At 39.1% G+C, this 19,640-nt stretch overlaps 1 pseudogene; it reads left to right on the top strand.

The window, feature by feature from the left end:
- Positions 1-2,464: 2,464 nt before the first annotated feature.
- On the top strand, positions 2,465-16,535 carry LOC125198521 (annotated as a pseudogene).
- Positions 16,536-19,640: the final 3,105 nt, after the last annotated feature.

Below are 19,640 nucleotides of genomic sequence, written 5' to 3'. Positions count from 1 at the left end.
TGTGAGACAAATTCAAGTATCTAAGAGATTTAAGGTTCCAAACACAATAACGCCCTGCAGAATCTATCGAGGATATAATGATAATTGTAAACGTGAATAAATTGTCTCTCAAATAATTGTTCCAAGCCCTTCACTGTGATCTTCATTTCCATGAATCTCATAAATCAATATGCTTCATTATCTACATGTTTTCCTTCGCATCTATCATCATACCACAAAAGTTCTTGAAATATCTATCGTGTAGAGCTAACAAACGTGACATAGGATACATCCAATACATGCAGCTTGGGAAAGGTTGCTCGGTTTTGAATACTCTGTGTGAGTATTGTATACTAACTGCTGAGAAAATGGAGCAAAAGGAATGAGGATTATGTGTGCTGTTTTAGTTTCTCAGCCTTTAAAAGCTTCTGAAGCTGTTCGTTGATCGTTTAGTAAAACTCGAGATTAAATCTCGTCATTGATTCAACTGTACTGGGCTTGGGGGTTTAAAAGGATAGTTTGTTAATTCTGTTAGGGCTAGACTTTTCCAATTTCTCTACTTTGCCTTCTTCAATTAAGCTCTCATTGTTTTCTTCAGACCGATCTGATTTGTAATTCTTCGGTGTAGTGAATAAAATCCTCTTCATTTCTCATTTGTTCTCAATCCCGTTTCTCTTAATCTTGCCAACAGCGGCGCCGTCTCGTGGGAAGGTTTTTTCCTTCGGTGAGAGTATCGATCGAGACCAAGTTCAGGTGATTGAAGATGGCATCAAGGTTCAAGGCAGAAAAATTTACTGGCAAGAATGACTTCTGGCCTTTGGAGAATGAAGATGAAGGCGATGCTAACCTGTTAGTGGCTTATCTGGAGGCTCGGCGCCGGCCAAGAAAGGTGATGAAGCCAGGTGCTCGATGAAAAGGCCAAGGCGAAGCGCGCAGAGATTCTTATAGCACACAGCGTGGTCACCAAGTGTCTCGGCGACAAAGTGTTGCGAGAAGTTGGCGAAGGAAACAACTGCGGCTGGGAGCCTGGAGAAGTTCGAGAATCTATACATGACAAAATCCCTTGCCAACCGATTATTCATGAAACAAGAGGCTCTATTCTTTGGAGGTTCTGGAGGATAAAAGTAATATCGAGCAATTAGAGGATTTTGATAAAGCAAAGGATGGATCTAGAACATCGACGCCAGATAGACGAAAGTATCGAGATAAAGTAATATTGATGCTGGATGCTCTCCCAAAGTCCTACGATCAATTGAGGGATGCTATCCTTTTAAAGAGAAGGGACCGTCACCTCGCAAGAAGTCTGCTAATCAAATTTCCCGAGATCCAAAGAGTTGCAAAACGGGCAAAGTTGGCTTAGAATGTGCCCGAGAGTTTAACAATTAATAAATTCAAAGGCAATAAGAATTTCAAGAAGGAGGGCGAAGCGGCCAAGGTATCCTCGAAGAGTGGATCAAAGGAGACGCTGCTTCTGCCATTGGTGCAAGAAACCCGGCCATCTAAAGAAAGATTGTTTTGCATGGAAGAAGCAAGCACGAGGCTGGGCAGGGCAAGAATACTACTGACTTGAAGAGAATGAATCCCAAGAGGTTCTAAATGTAATGATGTATGAAATGGGGGGCTCTGAATCCTTGATTCTGGATGCAGCTTCCACATGTGTCCAAGTAAGAAATTCTTCATTGATCTTAAGGAGTCGTCTAGAACCGTGGTGCTGGGTAATAATCAAATTTGTCATGTGGAGTGGAATTGGGAGGTTAAACTCAGATTGGATGATGGTTCTTCCGAAAGTTGCTGAGTGATGTCAGTTTATCCCAACTGTCAAGAGGAACTTGTATCACTCTGGCATGCTTGAAAGAGTGGGTGTACTCTTTTGAATCAGAAACATGGAAAGATGCTCAACAGGGGCTCCAAGGTGGTCATGTATGGTGAAAGGCAAGGAGTTTATATTATCTCGTGGAGTTGCGTGAGGGCCACTCGAGGAGCAACTAAATAAGTACGGTCGACTGTGGCGGATCTGCACATGACCGGACACTCATAGATGGCAAAGATCGTGAGAACCGATCAAGAAAGCGAAGGACATAAGCGTGTGGACTCCAAGACCGTGAGAGCCATGTGAGGAATGCATCGCAAAATCCAAGAAACTACCATACCCAAAGGTGTAACCATTCCTCACAAGCACCTCTTGATTATGCTCAGTGATTTGTGGGGCCTTCTCCCGTGATCTCGTCGGAGGGGAGATATTATATGACCATCATAGATGACTACTCAAGAAAGACAACGTGGTTGTTCATTTTGAAAGCAGAATCGCAGTGCCTTCACAAAGTTTAAAGATTGGTAGTGCTCGTTGAGTAAGGAAAGAGAGACGACACCGGGCTTGGTTTGCAGAACTGACAACGGGCTTGAATTCTGTCATGAGTTTCGAGAGGTTCTTTGGCTGCCAGGGGATCAAAAGACACGTAACCGTGCCATTGAATCCTCAACGTAAATGGGGTGGCAGAGAGGGCTAACCAACTATTCTAGAGAGTGGTTAGTGCATGCCGCTTTAGCTCGTAACGGAAAAAAGGTTGGCTGGCCGGTGTCGCCGCAACCCGTCAAGTTGATGAACAAATGCCCTTCCTCGCCCATCAACGTGCGATACCCCGATCATGGTATGGAAGGTATGGGAGGCTACACCGGGATTAAGACATTTGGCTGTCGCTTATGCTCATATCAAGCAGTGCTCTTCAAGCTAGGGCGTCAAATGTGTATTTCTCGTATCGCGAGTCAAGGGCTACGTACTATGGTCTATTGGAATCCAGTAACCACAAATCATTTTGAGCAGATGTCAGTTTTACAGAATCCATCATGCCATTTAAGAAAGGAAAAGATGTCGAAAGGTTTCTCATTCGATGAATCGCCTGGTTGCATTTCCTGGAAAGGGAGCCTGGGAGGTTGGGCTCAAGGTGGAGCCGATGGGGGTGTTGAGGACGAGGTGTGGCTGTTTACGTAATCAGATGAGAGTTCTGAAGACCTCTCTCAATACCAGCTGTCTTAGATAGGGTCAAGAAAATGTTAAGGCACCAGCTAGATATGTCGACTGAGATGTTGTATTTTGGGCCTCGTGTGTAATGAGAGGTGGAATTTGGAGAGCCGCCTCTTACAAGGCCGCTATGGAATGCAGAAGGAGCAGGCACAAGTGGTCAAGGCCATGATAGAAGAAATAGACTCTTCATCGAAAAATGCTACCTGGTATTGGTTAATAAGCTGAAGTGGAAGAAAGAAATATGTTCGCAAAGCTCGATTTTTAAGAACTTAATCCGCAGATGATGAGTAAGATCAAATTCAAAGCAAGGCTTGTGGCCGTGAGGTTTTTACACAAGAACATGAGATTGATTACATCGGTGTGTTCTCACCTGTTGTGAAGCACACTCCCATAAGGATCCTCCTGGCTGTGGTGGCAAATTAGATTTCTGGGAACTTGAGCAACTTGATGTAAAGACAGCTTTTCTACATGGTGATCTAAAGGAAACAATATATGCAACAACCAGAGAGATTTGCCAGACCTGGGGAAGAAGAGAAAGTTCGCTTTTGCTCAAAAGAAGATATACGTGGGTCAAGCAAGCTATGATAAATGGCACATCAAGTTTGATGAGCATGTTCTGAGGAATGGTTTTGAAGATCCAATTATGATGAGTGTGTCTACATCGAAGAAGAAGAAGGATGTTGTTGTGGCCTACTTACTCCTTTGCGTAGATGACATGCTGATAGTCGGGAGTTGTGCTAAGGAAATTCAAGAGATTAAGAATGATTTGAGGTCAGATTTTGACATGAAAGACCTAGGGAATGCCAATAGAATCTGGCATGAATATTGAAGAAATAGAGCCAAGAAGGAGTTGTGGCTGAATTAAATAGATTACATCTTTAGGTTGATCACAAAATTCAAAATGCAAGACTCAAAATCAACTTCAACACCTACGGCTCAACATTTCAGACTTACTGTGGGAAATTGTAGCCCAAAATGAGCAAGGATTGGAGATGCAGATGATACCCTATGCAAACATTGTGGGTAGCATTATGTATGCAATGACAGGTTCAGGTCGACGTTGCTCAGGCCATTAGTGTTACTAGTATATGGCAGAACCTGGAAAGACCATTGGCTTCGTCTCTTAAACGGATTTTGAAATACTTGAATGGAGCAGGAAATATAGAATTCTCTATAGAGGAGATGGTGGAGAAGGTTCAGATGCCTAATCAGTATTGTGACAGTGATTATGCAGGGAACATAGACAGTAGGAAGTCCCAATCAGGCTATATCTTCATCATGTATGGGGCTGCTGTGAGTTGGAAATCGAGCTCGTAAAGTGTAGTTGCTTTATCTACCACAGAGGCTGAGTACATGGCTTTGACAGCAGCTGTGAAAGAAAGCTTCTGGTTAAAAGGTATTGCAGCAGATTTTTGAGTTGTTCAAGCTGCAGTGGCAATAGGGTGTGACAATAACAGTGCCATCAGCTTGGCCAAAAATCATGTCTTCCATGAGAGAAGTAAGCACATTGATGTGCTTCATTTCATCAGAGAGGAGATAGAGAAGGGAAGGGTCAAGGTTTTCAAAGTGGACACCTTGGAGAATCCAGCCGACATGTTGACTAAGTGCCTCTACCGAGGGCAGGAAGTTTGAGTTATGCTTGAAGTTGGTTGGTATGTGTGCTAAAACATAGTTTCTCAACAGCTTTGAGCCAAGTGAGTATTTCAGAAAAAGCTATCCTAGAAGAGATTGTTTTACCTGCCACTACAGTGTTGCGTGAAGGCTCAAATGTAGGTGATCCACGCAGCAGCGGCACTGTCTGCCTGCTTCGTGGGTTTCAAATTGATTCCTCTAACTGAATGTGAATCGCAATGGAACAGTACTTCTAATATAGTTTCCAATCAAGTTCTTGCTGAATATCCAAGTGGCATTACCCCCAATAGTTTCATGTATTGCTGATGCCACACCATCGTTGCAGGATACTATAGAAATATTATCTCGGCTCACCCAGGCTCGGCCCCTAATTCTGGAAATACTATTGCATGTGCGAATGGATGCATTTCATCTATTACAAGAAGGGTGATCAGTCTGGTCAGGATTCAAGGATCAAATTGGAGGAGCTGCACTGCTCATCTGCACTGCAAAAGTCAATTATCAACAAGTAGTTGAAGATTTACATGGATCTAATATGAGTACACCACTCATTCATTCTCTTGTTGGAATGTTAACTTCTTCAGAGCTTTCCCTGTGCTGATCAACAGCAAGGATATTATAAGCATCTCCAGGATCCCCTCGAAGAAAGTGAAGATGACTTTGAGAAAGTACGTCAGTCATCAGTAGTGTGAATATTGCTACATGGCTTCTTTCTATTCTTGCTAGTCGGGATGACAAAAGTAAAGTTGAGATCAGCTGGTGCAATTGAAGTTCTCACTGATAAAATTTCTGAATCCTTTTCTCACAACTTGCTGGTATGTGTTTATTTTATTGATTTAAGTGCTGCAGTACATGGTCATATTCTAAAGCATAGCCTTGTTGGCATAGTCTTGAAAAAATTTGCTCTGATTTTTTTCATTTTCTTTTGTTAGGAATGATTATATGAGGATGGCAGCATATGGATCTGTGTTATTGTTAGCAATATTGTTCCAAGATAGAGATATCATACGCGTCAATGCAACTATGAAAGTGATCTGTGTACTGGCTAGTTTGTTTCAGGACGGAAGAGGGGCTTAATAGATATTTTGCTGCACAAGCTGTAGCAAGTCTTGTCTGTAAATGGTAGCAGGGGGGACTCTTCTCTCTGTTGCAAATTCAGGGGCACCAGCTGGACTCATTTCCTTGCTTGGTTGTGCTGATGTTGATATACATGACCTTTTGGAATTGGCGGATGACTTTGCTTTTGTCTGCTTATCCTGATCAAGCCTTCCCTTGAGAGATTGTTCAGGTTGATGACATCAGGCTTTGTTACTGAAAGCTATACCAGCACTAGTGGATTTGCTTAAACCTATTCAGAACGTCCCGGAGCACCTTTTCTTGCTCTGGGACTTCTGATCCAGCTTGCTACAGATTGCCCTACTAATCAAATCGCTATGGTAGAGTCAGGTGCCTTGGAAGGCTTGACTAAGTATCTGTCCCTTGGCCCCCAAGATACATATGAGTTAAGCAGATTTACTGGCATTATGTTCAGCACAGCTGAGATAAGGAGACACGAATCTGCATTCGGTGCAGTCAGTCAGCTCGTAGCAGTTTTGCGCTTGGGTGGAAGAGCCAGAAGATATAGTGCTGCTAAAGCATTGGAAAACTTATTTTCTGCTGATCATGTAAGGAATGCCGAGTCTGCTGGTGGGCAAGCTGTTCAGCCTCTGGTGGAAATTCTGGAGTACAGGTTTGGAGAAAGAACAACATGCTGCTATCGCTGCCTTGCATTAGACTGCTGAATGAAAACCCATCGAAGGCCCTTTGCAGTTGCTGATGCTGAGATGAATGCAGCTGACGTGCTTTTGCAGAATCCTTTCGTCAAATTACTCTATGGAGCTAAAGGGAGATGCTGCTGAATTGTGCAGTGTGCTTTTTGGAGGGACACAAGAACAAGCGATCCACTTTAGCAGCAGCGCTGTGTGGAGCCGTTGGTTTCTCTGCTTGTTTCTGAGTATAGTCCAGCTCTACCATTCTGTTGTCCCGTGCATTAGATAAGCTCCTTGATGATGACCACAGCTGGCAGAACTTGTGGCTGCCCATGGTGCCGTCATCCCACTTGGGTGGCCTTCTATGGGTCGAAACTATTTGCTTCATGTGAAGCTATATCAAGAGCTCTAGTTAAGTTAGGTAAAGATAGGCCAGCCTGTAAGATGGAAATGGTGAAAGCTGAGTAATAGAGTGTGTGCTTGATATACTTCATGAAGCTCCTGATTTTCTCTGCGCTGGCATTTTCTGAATTGCTTAGAATACTAACAAACAATGCAAGTATTGTAAAAGGTCCTTCGGCAGCAAAAGTGGTCGAGCCTCTCTTCCAGTTGCTGACAAGACCAGAGGTTGGACCTGATGGACAACACAGTGCTGCAGGTTCTTGTCAATATTCTCCTTGAGCATCCAGAGTGCCTCGGTGGGTGGATTGTTTCCTACCACAACAAGCTTATAGAACCCCTCCTACCTTGCTTGACTGTCCAGCTTCAGCAGTACGGCAGTTAAAGCAGAGCTTTTTCCCATTTACCATTGGAGCATCTTCAAAAGATCCTCTGACACAGCAGGTGATCCTCTCCACTGGTACGAATTCCTTGGTTCTGGCATTCCTATTTTGCAACAGAGAGCTGTCCGTGCTCTTGTCAATGTCTCAACTATATGGCCAAATGAAATTCGGCAAAAGAGGGTGGTAGGCCAGCTATCGAGTGTCAAGTTTGAAGCCAGATCCTCTTCTCCTCATGCTTTGTGGGAGTGTGCTGCTTCAGTGTTATCTAGCATCCTACAATATAGTTCTGAGTTCCCATTTGAAGCATCTGCAGTGCTGGTCAGGTTGCTGTTCAGGAACAGAGAGCACTGTTGCTGGTGCTCTGAGTGCTCTTCTCGTGCTGGAGAGCGACTCACCTCTGCAGTGCTGAAGCAATGGCTGAAAGTGGGCAATCGAGGCGCTGGACCTTCTCAGAAGCCATCAGTGCGAGGAAACATCTGCCAGACTACTCGAGGTTTTACTGAACAACGGAAGATAAGGGAATCGAAAGTTACCAAAGCTGCACATTGTTGTCCCAATACCTTGGATCCTCAAACACAAGGTCAGCAGGCGATTACTTGCCACCCTGCTCTGGGTGACCTATTCCAGAATGAGTCTCTTGCCCGAACAGCAGATGCTGTTTCAGCCTGCCGTGTAATGGTGAATCTTCTTGAAGATCAACCTACAGAGGAAATGAAAGTAGTAGCTATATGTGCTTTGCAGAATCTGGTTATAAAGGGAATGATCAAATAAGAGGGTCAGTTGTATGATGGTGTTCAGGTCGTGCTCGATCTGATTAGCCTAGCACCCTGAAACATCAATCCAGGCAGCTATGTTTGTCAAACTTCTTTTCTCTAAATAACACTATCTGCTAATACGCCTAAGCGAAACTGTGAGAGCCATAACAGGTAAATTCTTACCTCCCTTGATCGGAGCTGGGCTCGAAAGTGTAACATCTAATTGACCTAAAACTTTTTCGCCATTTTTCCAGCTGCAATTGAGAAAGATTTGGCAGGGGCTACTGGCACGGTAAAATGAAGAGTATTCATGCCTTTGAATGCTTTTGGCAACTTCCCCGTTCTTAGAGCAACGGAGCCTGCAACACTAAGCATTCCTCATCTGGGTCGCCTCATTAAGACTGTCTTCGAGGCAGTAACCTAAGAAGCTGCCTTGGGATTTCCTATTTCTTCCTCAGGCACATGTAGTCAGCATGTCCAGCTGAAGTTTCTCGAGCACAATCCATTGCTGCTGCAGACGCAATTCCCTTCTACAGTACTTGATTCAATCAGCCACCACGGTTCCAGGAGAAAGCTGAGTTTCTGCTGCAGTGTTTGCCAGGCAATACTGTGTGTATATAATCAAGCGTAGAAACAACATGAGGCAACTGGCCGGAATGCTAACGTATACTGCAAGCTAACCCTCTAAACACACCCGGCAACCAAGGTATGGATCCACTCATCACCAAACACGTTTGTTTCACGCCCCCTGTTTTACTCCAACTGTTCTTTGCTCTAGGTTGTATCAACGGGTCCTAATCCTGAGTGGGACGAGTCGGATTGGTCCTTCAGAGAGTCCTCCCAAGGGCCAGAAGCTCTCCACATTTCATGCAAGAAACAAGAGCAAGATGGGAAAGGTTAATGAATTCTAGTGACAAGATTTTAACTTCAACACTGTATTTAAATACCTATTCTAATCAGGTCTGTTTCTTTAACTGCAGAGCCTGTTCTCGGAAGGTAACCATCCAGATCGACTATGGTGATGCTAGGCGCAGTCGCCGGTGAGTACACTCTGCTTCCGAGAGCAAAAGCGGCCGTCGAGGAATCTGGAAATAGAATTCCAATGGTCTAACAAGCCCTACATCTGCGTGGGCCAAGCTGAGGTAAACTAGCAAATTTACTTCAATTAAAAATTGATTTACAAAAAGATACAGATTTTTGCTCTTAATTATTTTTTCGTTTGTGATAATTTATGGCGTAAATGTATATAGATTTTTTGGCAATCTTTTGTAGCAATTCCTCATTCGCCAAGCGGCTGTTTGTTTGTAATTTGAGTCATTTTTAATGTACAAGTGAGAAATTCTTTTTATTATTATTGTTATAGATATTTTTGGGAATTTGGGGCAAGATAATGTAATTGTAGTCTTGCCATGGATAAACATATTGCGTCGAATTGAATATACCTGTTGAATTTGTTCCAGCTTTATCATTCATGGAACTTGAAAAATTGCTCTACATTAAGTAGGAGTAGGATTGAACTTGGAAGCATATTTATATCTTGTTCCTAAATTACATTTATACTCGCTTCGTCCATTAATGTTGGAACATTTATTTTGGCACTCATTTTAGAAAAATTATATTGCACCTCCTTCGTTCTACAAGAGTATGCACTTTTGATTGGGCACGATTTTAATGCATAATTAGTAAAATTAGAAAGGAAAAAGTTATTAAAGTATTGTTATTGAAAAGTAAGTCGCACGTTAATAGAGATAAAGAGTTTCCAAATCTAAAAAATGCATACTTTTGTGGGATAGATTTAAAAGTAAAGAGTGCATACTCGGAACGAAGAGATTAATAAATAGTTAACATGAAGAAAGTGTAAAGTAAGAAAAAAAATAATGTAGAATTAAAGTAAAGAATGCATACTCTAGTGGGACGGAGGGAGTAATAAATAATTAATGTGAAGAAAGAGTTTTACAATATTCTCTCTCTTACTCGACTCATTCTTCACGTTAACTATTTATTATCTCATTTTAAAAAAATGAGTGTGAAAAAAAAATGTGCCAACACTAGTGGAACAACCGAACAAAGGGAGTAATATTTTTGGACCTCTTCAAACTAACTCTAACCTCTTCAAGTACCCTTTTGGACCATAAAAAAGTTATTCCTAAATGGAGGTTATCTTAAAGAGTGAACTACCCTAATAGTTCCCGATCTTGTCGAAAAATGTACCAATGGTTCTTCAAAAAATTTTATACAAGCATTTTTGATATGATAAAACTAAAGTAACCTTAGGTACCACTAATATGAATATTTAGCATTTAGGGCATTTTGGACCTTTCTACTCTCCCTTTAATTTTATCTTTCATCACCATTTTCTTTTAGTTTCATTAGTATTATTTTAATTTAGAAACTCAATTATACTTTCCTTTAAATAATATCTGATACTTTATGAATTCAAAAATTTTAATAAGAAACCAAACGTTTTAATTGAGCTTTAATTATACTTAAAATGTTACTTAAATATTTAAATGTTAATATACTTAAGTGAACAATAAATATTTTAATTAAGTTAATTAAAATATAGTAGAGTGAAAAAATATTTTTTAAGTATATTAATTAAAATTTAAGTAAATTATATCTAACGTAAACAAAAGTGAACCCTTGTAAGTAAGATTTTTGATAAAAAACATTCAAATAATTGTTTAATAATATTAAATGAATTAATTCAAAAGAAAATATTATTTTATTGTAAAATATAAATCAACTAGTACAAGAAATGTAAATGTTTTATGCCCAAAAAGATACTTTTATGTATGTCCAAAAAAATTGTACTACTGGAGAGGTACCAAAATTGTTACTTTTAGATACTAAAAATGTCCTCCTTGGCATTTAGGGGATTTTTCAAATGCAGAGGTATAAAAGACGTCAGTACTAAAAATATGATTTCTAAGGACCAAAAAGGCTATAAAATTTTTTAGATACAACCAGAGAGGTACCAAACTTGTTATTTTTAGATACTAAAAATGCCCTCCTTGGCATTTAGGGGATTTTTCGAATGTGAGAGGATAAAAGACCGCGTACCAAAAATGCGATTTCTAAGGACAAAAAGACTATAAAAATTTTTAGGACCATTGATCAGGGATTATTAGGATAGTTTAGTCTATCTTAAATAGAGGTTTAAGATGACTTTTCAATTTTAGTTAAAAGGGTGAACTAAGGTGTAATCTTATTTGTGATACTTTTTCACTATTTACATTATTTTTCCCCCGAAAATGCCCTCCAAGGCATGGAAGATAATTTTGTCCATTCATAAAATTAGGGTATCTGGCACTACTTTACTCTCTATCTTTGTCTTTAGTATTGTGTATAATATTTTGCAATATCATTTTCTCAATCACTTTATATCAAATCCACTTTCTCTCTTTCTATTAAATACTTAGAAAATAAGAAATAATAAAAAAAATATTCCACTATGAATGCTCAAATATATTAATTACAAAAATAAAATTATATCATTATCAAAATAATTTGTAGCTAAATTTAATTTTAATTATGGTTTAATTGTTTTCTAATATTAAAAATTAAAATTTTTAATATTTACATGACTTGTAACCAAACTAGATAGTTCAAAATAAAATACACATACCAGGCCTTAATTATAAAAAATATTATACTCTCTCCGTCCCACAATAGGGTTTCTATTTTACTTTACTATAAGTGGTAAGTAGATCCACATTCCATCAACTTATTTCAGCACATTTTGTTACTATAAAACTACTCCATATATATAAGTGGGCCAAATCCACTAACTTGTTAAACTCACTTTTATTTACATTTCTTAAACTCGTGTCGAACTAAATAGGACTTCTATTGCAGATGGATGAAGTATAAAAATACTCTCTCCTTCACTTATAATTTGTCACCATTTGAGGTGACACAAGTTTTGAGAAAAGTAATAGAAAGAAGGTTGAAAAAGTTAGTGGCATGTGAGTCATTCTTTTATATACTATTAATTCTATGATAAAATATAAGTGGAAATGAGTTAGTGAATATGAGATCCACTACCAAAAATTGTAAAAGTGAAAGGTGACAAATTTTTATGGATGGATGAAAATAAAAATAAGTGACAAATTTTCAGGGACAAAAGAAGTAATAAAGAACGTAAATAAAAAATTTCAATAAAAAATAATTAAAAAAATTTACATATACAAATATGAAAAAATGGAAGTCTCTATATTAATTCATATTATTTTCTACTTCGTCATAATTGAGTTATTTTTCTATTTTGAAAAGTTTCTCATAGTTGGGTCATTTCATATATGGTAGTAATACTTTTCTCACTCTTACTTTACTCTCTACTCTATTATCTCTACTTTATTCACTTTCTACTCTATTCTCTCTATTTTTTTCTCTCTCTTAGTTTTTATCTACTACTATTTAACACACAAAACATCTACTTCTTAAACACCATGCCGAAAAGTTTTGCCTCAACTATGAGGGAACGGAGGAAATAATATGTTAATATAAAATTAAAAAAAAAAAGAAATTAGAAAGGAAAGTATTTCGTTAAATCATATTTTTAAGTGATAAATATCATTGTAGGTACCCATCCTATATGAAAATATCATACTCAATAGTACTAAAGAGTGAGATAGAGTAAACAATATCCCCAGTCCCAATTTATAAGTGGACAAAATTTCCCCTTCGCTTGGAGAACTTTTTTGGGAAAATAGGATGAAGAGTGAAAACTACCAGAATGAGATCTTTAGTCTAGGGAGTTGGTTGGGGTTGTGCTCCTTTGCCCACGCCTTCAAGGAATGGTCCTTCCAAGACCCCGCCCCGAATTTTTCGTCTTATTGTTTGCAAAAGGGGGTTCTTGGAGATGTCGCCCCACATACCCGAACCATCGCTCTTGGGATTTTGGGAGCGTGCGGGCGTCTTTTTGGCTTTGCCATTCCCTTCCCCCTTTGTGCGATAAAAAAAGAACCAGCATTGTTTGAATGATTAAAAGGGGTTTTAAAAAGAGATTACAAGTTGTTTCCCAATCAAATTATCCCAGACAACATGAAACAAATGATTTCCCATTTAAATGTTAAGTGGGGGTGGGGCAAAGCTTTTAAAAAACTTTGTTTTTTTTGAAACACCCTTTGATGGGACCACTTTGATTCGGGGGGGACGTCTCCTTTATCAAAATGAAAAAGATCCTTTGGCATGGACTTTTTCCACCTTGCCATCCATGGTTTGATCCTTTTTTTGCATGAAAAAGCGGTTAACACCCCCCCCAAAATTCAAGCGAGGAGGAGCAAACCCCCTGCGGTGCGCAACCCGTGAAAAATGGGAGCCAAAGGTTTTGGTGAATAAAAAACCCCATCCGAGGGTACATGACGAAGATCAATTTTTTTTGACAACCTTGTCTCAACAAAATGGCTATCGAGTTCAATGTGTTGGCACGAGCATAGAAAGAGGGGGGCCCAAAGCTATTGACTTGTTGCCCACCCAAAAAAGGGGGGATTGGGTAAAGACCATCTTAACTCCAAAAGAAAAACTCCAGAAATATCGCCAACTGGGTGCGGTTTTCCCTCAGCTTGGATCTAGGGAATTTTGTTCTTAGCACACCAAGAGACAAGGTTATTGCCAAAATAAACACAAATTGGGTGGATCGTTCTAAACATGGGAGGCCCAATCCGAATGGAAAACCGAGAGAGTAAAATAAAAAGAGTGATAAAAATGATCAATAGAACCAACCAAATACCTTAGAATATTTTTGGGGGCCCCCTTTTCCAATTTTTTAAGGACAAGACATGTTTTGATAATTTTGTTACCAAAAACTACTGGGGGTCTAGGATGGTAGATATTGTGAGCTCCAACAACGCCCCCTATAAAGCTTACCATGATGGTGGGATTACCTTCATTTTGAGATCGATATCTATTGGCTTGGTTTTGCATAAACTCTTGACCTTGCTGGTTTTTAATATAACCTTGGACAAATGAAACCCGGGCTTCTAGAAACCTCTATACCAAGAAAAGTGTCACCTCACCAAGATCTTTCAAGAAAACTTGTTGTAACCAAAATTTACTCTTTAATACGGGGAAGGGGTTCCCCGTGATGAGCATATCTCCACGTATAAAAAAGGTAGATAACTTAATTTTTAGAGAAAAAAAATGAGGTGTCCCGGGGAGGAAAAAAACCAATTTTTAAGAGAAGGTTTGGGATAGTGAGAAACCAAACCAACCCCTGTTTAGGCCTAAAAAGCAGCTTGCCCCTTTCCCCGGGGAACCTTGTTAAAACCCTTTTCATGTATATTTCCTCCTAAAGATCACCATTAAAAAAGCTTTGTGACATCGAGTTGGCCATTTTTAGGTTAAAAATACTTAGATGATTCGATAGTTGGGTTTATTGGGGGAAAAAAGGTTTCAAGAAAATCAAAACCGGCCCGGAAAAGCCGAGCAACAAGTCGAGCTTTATGTCTAGCAATGGATCCATCAGATGATTTTTTTTTTTAAAAAAATCCATGTACACCCAATAAATTTTTTTTTTTGGGGGAAGAAATGTAAAGTCCCAAATGTTGTTTTTGGGGTTTTAAAGAAATTCTCATTCTCGAAAGAAGGAAATGCTAAAGGGGGCCTTTATGGATGGAGAATGACAAAGTAAAGATCACCGGGGGAATAGCGGGGGGAGTAAAGTTTAGGTTTGAAAATCCCCCAGCTCAAGTGATCATGTGATGCCTTCTAGTTGGAAGGGGGGAAAATGAATGATGGACAGTAGAAATAGTGGGAAAGGCGGAGGCCATATCGGGGGAAAAAGAGGAATCAAAGGGAATGCGGGAGGGTGGATTGGGGGGCATATGTGCGAAATGTTGGGGGATGGGGGGAGGGGTGATGGTTGGGAAAAACCAAGTATCCAAAATAGGGGTGGAGGGACTGATGGGTAGTTGGAATAGAAGGAGAATATGTAGGGAAAATTTTAAAAGGGGGGGGTAAAGGGGGATGGTGTTGGGGTAGGGGAAAAAAAGATTCATCAAAAAGAATTTTCTTGTGATTATAGTTCTACCATTTTTAACAAAGCCTTTTAAGTTTATGAGATGAACTATATCCCGAAAATAAAAGAATCGATCTAAAAAGCTTGGATTTATTTAGTGGCCTAAGATAGGATAGCAGAAAACCAAAAGCTCTCAATTCATGAAGGAAAGGTTTTATTTGTAAAGTTTCTTGGGGGGGGAGAAAAGGGGGAGTTTGAGAAGGAATCAATGGGGGTGAAAAGGGGGAAAAGGGAATATCCCAAAAATTGAGGGGCCGTTGGGGGAAGGGAAGCTGACCGGATTCAACAAAGTGTCTATGCTTTTTTTGCCAATCCATTTTGTTGAGGGGTATAGGGACATGATAAAGATGGTGGATCCCCCGGGATGGGAAAAACAACTAGTCCCCCGAACTCCCACCCCCCACCGGAATTTTTTTTTTTTAATTTCTTGGTTCCACCAAAAAATTTGAAATATTTGAATAGGGGAAATACTTCATCTTTGTTTTAAAAAAAAGTCAAATAAATCTACTAAGTGATCCACAAAGTTTATATATTTAATCCCCGGGGGAACAGTGGGGGGGGCCCCATAAATCGGGGTAACGGTTTAAAGGTTATGATATTGAGATGTAGATGGCAAGTAAGGTAACTGTGACTTTTAACAAGACAACAAGAGTGACAAAGCAAAGAGACTTCATTGATTTGAAAGGAATGTTACAACCTTTAAGATTTTCACAATAGGAAAAGGGGCCAAAGCCCCCGTCTTTTTTTGCCATAATTCTGGCTAACATTACAAGATGAGTTAAAAATGACAGGGTAAAAGGGGAAAGGAAGGGTCAACAACTAAGGCCTTTGATTGGATTAAGAAAAGGTTTTGGGAAATTTTTGGGGAAGAAATTTGTGAGTCCCCTTTTTAAAGTGCCCTTGGGGATTTCCTTGGTGTCCCGATCTCTCACAACACAAAAGGAAGGGTGAAATTCAAAGAAAACATGGTTGTTTTAGCAAAAGAGACACCTAAGCAAATTTTTGGGCACTTGAGGGAAAATGAAGCAAATTTTTTAACAAAAAAGGCTTGGAATTTTTGTAATGAGGAGAAGCAATAGAGCATACAAAAGATTCACCAACATGAACTATATCAACACGAATTATCACCAAGGTGAAGAGATGTACCTCCACAATATTCAGCAACAATGTTGAGATTGGAGAGGTCATCGACACATGGTGGGTGACACTCGAGTCGGGTACCGAGGATGTGGGAGGAGTGGAATCGCATTGTACTCGAAGGAGAGTAGTGGGATTGAGGCCCTCGATCGAAGCCATGTTGACAAGGAGCAGTTGCCTAGGCGGAAACTTTGATGAAAAGTTTGTTGTTGTGGCTACTCGTGTTGAACATTTTGCTGAGGCATGTAACTCGCTCAAAACGATACCGGCATCTATTACACGAATGGCCGGGTTTTGACAAAGTTGGCATATAAGCCTATTGCTACCTCTGCTTTGAATCCTCAGATCTACCTCCTCGTGACCAGCACTTCTACCTCCTCCCCTCGGCCAAAACCGAATAGCTACCTCGAGCCTATTGATGAAAATCATCTTTTCTTGGTGCAAAAGGTTGAGCAGTAATGCGATGGGAGAGATCCATCGAATTAATATTGTCGACTTTGAGCTAGAACTTTCCAACCTAGATTCAAAAGTGTGTAGTAAGCGGACACCTCTTGCATACTCCGGGATCAATTATTTGAAATAGCCACCATAACAGAATCGTAATCTTTGTTTAATCCTCCCAAGGCATAGAGGATTTGGTCCTCTTCAGGATTCGGACAACAGAAGCAAGAAGATCACAAGATGTCTTGATCTTGCCTAAGTATTCTCTCATGGAGAGATTTTCTTTCTTTGTAGTTTGCAATGAAACTTATACTGCATAATTTTTGCCTTCGATTGATGGGAAGCTGGTTTCCGAGCGCTCCATATCTCCCTCTGGTGTTAATTAGGCAACAACCGACATCAGCGATTCTCGAGTGAGAAGGACTGAATCCACGAAGACAGCTGATCACGACCTCGCTGCCTAAGCTGAATATTTTGGGTTGAGCTTCATTTTAGTAAATCCCTCAACGCCGCATTTTGGAGGTGGGGGTATCTTCTTCTCCCATCAAGTAGGACTCCGAACTCGAATCCACGAATGGTAGTCATGAGCATTGTTTCCCATAGAAGATAGTTGCTATCTGTGAGCTTGATAGCTATTGGATGACTTTGAGTTAAAGCTGGAAATATATTTTCGAACGCTTGGGCTTGTTTTGCCCATCATTTGAGCTTTCACTATCAGACATTATGTTAAGCGAAAAGGGAAGATGGAGGAGAAAAATGGGCAGAACCTAGGATGAACTTAGGCTCGATACCATGATAAAAAGAACTCATTGCATTGATTGAATGATCGAAGAGGCTCAAATAGAGATTACAAGTTGATTCATATGATCAAATTATGCCAGCACAACATGAAATCAAATGAGTCAAAACTGCATTTAAATGTTGCGAGTGTGCGGGTGTGAGTTGTAGCTTTATCCAAAAACTTTGTTTCTTTCATGAGAACATCCTTGTAGATTGACGGCTCCATGTCCGAGACCTCATAATTATCGATGTTGAAGTTCGGTTAGAGATGGAGCCATGCGTTCCTAGGGTACCCAAATTTTGTTCATCCATGGTCGGGCGATACACTTCGTCTCCATAGTTGGAATCAATTCCGCAACTTGATCAAAGTTGTACTCTCTCCATTCCAAAGTAGTGAAGACGTTTATTTTTGGTACGCAATTTAGAAATAAAGTATTAAGTGAATTAAGTAAAGGAAGAATTGAAAAAGGTAGAGAGATGTAGAGCGAAAAAATATGTTGACTTTTGCAAGAAAAAAATGACTCACTGTAATGTAACGTACCAAAATGACAAAAATACTCCACTTGTGGAACGAGAGGAGTAGTAGGCAGCCTGGATAGCCGGAGTCATGGGTCCTCTCAATTGGGGAATGTTGGGGAAGGAACTCTCGGTGTACATCAGAGTTTTTCGGGATTTGTTGGGGGCCACCTGGATTCATTTTTTGTTTTCTTGAGAGAGATAGATGAGATGAGATTAAAGTGAAGGAGTGATGAAATGGGGTGTGGAATGAGATATTTATAGAGTATAGAATAAAATAATGAAAAAAAAAATTCAAGTTCGGGCGGATTCTACGGCGGAACTACCCTGCAAAGCGTCATCACGCCCGCCGAAGAAAGCGTCGTGCCACGACGATTTAGAGGCAAAATTGCGGCCTCTTCTCCGCAATAGGGTCGGAAAACTCACCGAGCGGCTGTCGAGTTTATCAACCCTATTGCTAGTGCCCTTATGCAAAAACTCATGCACGGTCATTTGCAGGGTGACATATTATTTAATTATTAACTATATTTGTTAGAACACACTTTTATCTTTAAAAAAATAAAATCTTTTGAAACGACATGGATTTTAAAATATAATTATTAAAGTAAGGAAGAGAAAAATGAATAAAGTAAGAGAAAAAGAAAATTTAGTGTAAGTAGATCCTCCGTCCCATAAAAGTTGAGACAAACTTTTAGGCACTAGAGATTAGAATTTATATTAAATATATAGGAGAGATGAAAAAAGTAGAAAAGATAAGAGAGAGTAAAGTAATTGATGGAATAAAGTAAGTGTGATTAGATGTTTTGTCTTTAGTTAAAAAGAAATGACTCAACTTTATTTGGATCGGACTAAAAAAGAATACGACTCAACTTTTATGGACGGATGGAGTATTAGAACTTAGTGGATTATGGGGTCCACATTATTAATTAATAGTACTTTTAATGATATAAGTTGTAAATAAATTGACATTTAAGAGTAATATCCTCGTCCGCTTTAGCTATCGATTGTTTACTGATTATTTTGTAAAAATGATAATAAATAGTTAAAATGGAGAAATAATAAAGTAAAAAAGAGAATAATGTAGATAACACTCTTCTCTCATTATTCTCTTTTTACTTTATTATTTCTCCACTTTAACTATTTATTATCATTTTTAAAAGAAATCGAGAAATAACCGATAAAGGGACTTCGAGGGAGTATGAGGTAAAAATTTCCTAAAATAGAAAGTTTAAAAGTTTCTATTTTTAAAGGATGGATCAAAATGAAAATAGCAGTTTATATTTTTAAGAGACGGATATAGTAATAATTTATAAAAAAAATTATTAATTTAAAAATATAGTTTATTAAATAATAGAAAAAAGTTCTCGATGGATGGCACCGTGCATCAAAATGTTTTTCTTTTTTATTGTTTTTCACTATAGTTATAGATATACGTGTTTGTTTGGTAGCCTAAATAAAACCAAGATATATGAGTTATATGAGTTATTTGGTTGTTTGGTAGATAAAATAAGATTCATGAATCATGTTAGGCCATCAAAGCCTATCTCGGTCATTGAGGCCCGCGAATTAGTTCAAAATGGTGGATTATTTAATAGTCCAATAGAGTGACATAACATATCATTATTTTAAAGGCCATCTAAATTAATTATCTTGTGCTAATGTAACATGCCTAGCAAAGACTGATTTGTCTAAATAATTATGATAGTATTCGGTAATCATCTTTTTCTTTTGATATGCAGCTGTTACGGTTATAATTAGGTATGTTATTATAATTTTGATATGCAAATATAAATTGGAGCATACAATAGAAAAATGCCAAATAAGTAA

This window comes from Salvia hispanica, unplaced genomic scaffold (assembly GCF_023119035.1).
Source record: "Salvia hispanica cultivar TCC Black 2014 unplaced genomic scaffold, UniMelb_Shisp_WGS_1.0 HiC_scaffold_16, whole genome shotgun sequence".
Classification (NCBI taxonomy): Eukaryota; Viridiplantae; Streptophyta; class Magnoliopsida; order Lamiales; family Lamiaceae; genus Salvia; species Salvia hispanica.
Note: the sequence above shows the minus strand (reverse complement) of the source record. Positions and strands in the feature narration are given on the sequence as shown.